This window comes from Geotrypetes seraphini, chromosome 9 (assembly GCF_902459505.1).
Source record: "Geotrypetes seraphini chromosome 9, aGeoSer1.1, whole genome shotgun sequence".
Lineage (NCBI taxonomy): Eukaryota > Metazoa > Chordata > Amphibia > Gymnophiona > Dermophiidae > Geotrypetes > Geotrypetes seraphini.
Genome location: NC_047092.1, coordinates 36,979,816 through 36,983,843, shown reverse-complemented (window position 1 = coordinate 36,983,843; position 4,028 = coordinate 36,979,816).

Sequence of the window (4,028 nt, the reverse complement as noted above, 5' to 3'; positions counted from 1 at the left end):
TTTAAAGTGATACCTCTTTATTAGATTAACTTAATTCCTTTTATAGCTAGCTTTCAGGAGTTTCCAAGTTTTGTTTAAAATTTGATATACCGCTTAAAAAGTTGTCTAAGTGGTGTACAAAGTCATGAACAGATAAAATCAAGGGGGAGAGGACATAATTAGACAACAACGGACTTAAATGACATACTGAAACAAGGGGGAAGGGGGAGAAAGGGAAGAGCTAAAATCTCCATCTTGGATCAAAACTGTGCAAATGACAGAAATATTGAAATAGATAAGTGAATCATAAAAGCATTTCAGTGCTAGTCTGAATGAAAGTATGTGGGGGAGGGTGACCAGCAGGTGACAGGCAGTAGAATTTTATGGTTTATAATGTATTATTTATATACTAGTCTTTAAGCCCGTTACATTAACAGGTGCTAGAATAGATGTATCTGTCTAGCTGTGTTTCTTTATCTCTCTCTCCTTGGCCGCTGTCTGTGTCCTTCTGTCTCCCCCCCCCCGAGCAAAGCTGTCTGCCCCCAGCACATACCTCCCCCCCAAAGCAGCCCCCTTTCCCTCTCCCTAACTGTCTCTCCATGGCCCTCTTCTGTCTTCCCCCCCAGAGTAAAGCTGTTTGTCCCCAGCACTCCTCCCTCCCAAAGCAGCCCCCTGTCCCTCTCCCTATCTCTCCATGGCCCCTTCTGTCTCCCCCAGCACACCCCTCCCCCCAAAGTAGCCCCCTTTCCCTCTCCCTGTCTCTCCATGGCCCCTTCTGTCTTCCCCCCAGAGCAAAGCTGTTTGCCCCAAGCACACCCCTCCCCCCAAAGCAGCCCCCTTTCCCTCTCCCTGTCTCTCCATGGCCCCTTCTGTCTTTCCCCCCAGAGCAAAGCTGTCTGTCCCCAGCACACCTCCCCCCAAAGCAGCACCCTTTCCCTCTCCCTATCTCTCCATGGCCCCTTCTGTCTCCTCCCAGAGCAAAGCTGTCTGTCCCCAGCACACCTCCCCCCCCCAAAGCAGCCCCCTTTCCCTTTCCCTCTCCCCCTGGCCCCCTGTATTGATCCCCTTCTTACCCTCCCTCCATCCCGGCGTCTTCTGGCCTGTTCCTCTTTAAAGCAGCCTGTGATCGTGGTGGCCGGCATTAGCGAACCGTGCTACTGAGGTTGGAGAGCGGCTTGTGAGGTTCTTTAAAGCCGGTCACGATCGCTGCTCTGAAGAGGAGGATCAGCGGCGGCGGCAGCGGCGAGTGAGGGCGGGAGGTGTGTTCCCTGCTAAGGACGCGGGTAGGAAGAGAGCTTGCCTGCGCTTCAAAATGGTGAGAGAGGGTGGGAGAAGGGGAGTGGCCAGAATGTTCTCTGCCGCCAGGTTCTAAAATGGAACACGGCCACGGATCACACACCACAGCGGCAGGGAACACGAAACCCTAAGTGCGCATGCGCGCCTAGGGCTTTATTATATAGGATACAAGTTTTTGTAAACTGCTTTCACGCTTGGCATATTGTGGTATATCATAAATATACATGTTAATGAAAACAAAGTGGTCCACGTATGAAATCGCTATTCAAAACATTCCCTGTCCCACCCTTTTTAATAAAACCCAGATCTATGTTAATAATAATAATAATAACTTTACCACAAAGAGTTCTAAACGGTTTACAAGGGAAGAGACTATATACAGACAGCGACATTACAGCGAACTTTCGAATTTACATTGGCTTGTTAAGTTTAGACAGGTTTATCTGGACGTGTATTGGGAGTACATCAGGTTGAGGTGGGGATCAGAGAAATTTGTCAAAGAGGTAGGTTTTTATTGACTTTCTAAACGTTTGGTACGAGAGTGCGTTTGAGATGAAGTTGGTTAGACATTTGTTCCATTTGCCTGCTTGGAAAGATAGTGTTCTGTCGAGGTATCTCTTCTAGGTGCAGCCCTTTAGGGATGGAAAAGCGAACAAGTAGGTACTGCATGTATTAGTTGTGCCTGGGAATTTGAATTGATGAGACAGATAGGTTGGGGATGAACCTGTCATGGTTTTGAAGCAAATAATAATAATAACTTTTTTTTCTATACCGCCATAGTCAGTCGACTTCTAGGCGGTTCACATCGAAAGAAGGCTGGACATTCAGCGAATTACAAATACATGAGGGGAATGTTACAGGAGAAAAGGGTTGTAGGGGGGATAAAAGGGGGGGGGGTTGTGATGGGGCGTTGGAATTGCCTGAAGAATTGCTTAGGGGGTTGAAGGGGAAAAAGCGTACAGAGCGCGGAATGGTCTGTTTAGGTGATGCATTTGTCAAACAGAGAGGTTTTGATAGATTTTCGGAATGCATGGTAAGTTTATCTGGTTTTATTTATGTAGTTTTCCAGCCAGGATTGTTTTTGGTTAGCTTGGAACATGAAGGTTCTGTCAAGGTAGGATTTGTATTTGCAGCCAGTAATATTAGGATAGGCGAAGATGTTTTTGTTTCTGGTTGTTCGTGTGGGGTTGTGTAGAGCAAAGTGTGCTTGCAGGTAGGAAGGTGCTAGGTCCCAGATTTGCTTGAAGCAGATGCATGCAGTTTTTTGTAATATGGGCTAATGTAGTCTTGTTTTCGCAGTCCAAAGATTAAGCGAACTGCAGTGTTTTGTACTAATCTCAGTTTTTTTTTTTTTTTGTTTTTTGTGGGATACCCAGGTAGACAATGTTGCAGTAGTCCAGGGTGGATAGGATCAGCGATTGCACCAGTAACCTGAAGGATGTTGTGTCAAAGTATTTTTTAATAGTCCTTAGCTTCCATAGAGTATAAAGGCAAGCGAACTTGAAAATGAGGCCTTTCTTGTTAGTTTCAGATTATTTGAATGCAAAAAAGTCTTACATGTGTGAATTATTTTAGCTCCTTTTTTAGTATCCAAAAGTCATTGATGTGCTTTCTTCCTTAGAAGTGCTTCCTCATAGAGGTTGAATACTCAAAAATCAAAAAATAGTGCACCAGAATTCAAATACTAATCAGTGAAGTTTAAATTAGCCACCAGATAATGAAAGTATATAGAAAACTATGCACTTGTTCCTCAGTTTGCCACACTGTGATAACGTATGGTAGCTGTCCTCATGGGAACTTTATAACATGTGTAGTTTTCATTATTTTTATTTTATTTTTTTACTTTTTCATCTTATTCAGTAACTTATAGTTTATAAATTATAAAGTGCTTGTGCCTAGTATATTAGCATTTATAGCAAAAGTAGTGATGATAATAACCACTTAGCTTTTATCTGACTCTGGGTCTGGCTCAATCCCCACCGACGCGTTTCACAATTTCATCAGGGTCGGGGAAGGAGAACACTGTGAAAAACAGCATCAAATACATTTAAAATTAAAAAGACCCAGCAGAGAGAGAAATTTAAATAAATGCTACAAAGCTTACCAGAGCAGTGTCTTATCCTAGCAGAACGCTAGATCCATAATTAATGAGCCGGAAGTAAAACAACCCCGGTTTAAAGGGGCTAATAAAGCAAAAAAACCCCGGTCACATGACCCAATCCTAACCTATGAAGTCATCGGAAGACGATCCTAAAAACTAAACCCAGCCTACTCTTAGATCAAAATCATATGCTCGCTGTTAACCAATCACTAGACTGATTCAAGCCATGAGGATACATAGTATTGAGGTAGTACATCCACCGAAGTTCTTTGATGTTTAAATTATGCTCATAATTGCCACCCTCCCACCCGACATATACTGTGTCAATAATACGCCACTTGAGATCCGAGATTTTATGTTTCATTAAGGTCCAATGGCGAACTAAAGGGGCTGTTTCAACTCCCGTGTTAACGCGTGATTTGTGTTCATTGAGCCTAATATTCACGGGTCTACTAGTACGCCCAACATAGATTTTTGGGCACGGACAAATGATCATGTAAATAACATGATCCGTTTTACAATTAGTCCTTGATTTGGCAGTATATATCTGACCAGTTTGTGGGTGACACCAAGATTCCCCTTCCAAAGCATAATTGCACCATTGGCATTGGCCGCATTTATAATGGCCATTAGTAATAGAGGGGTCTCTCTG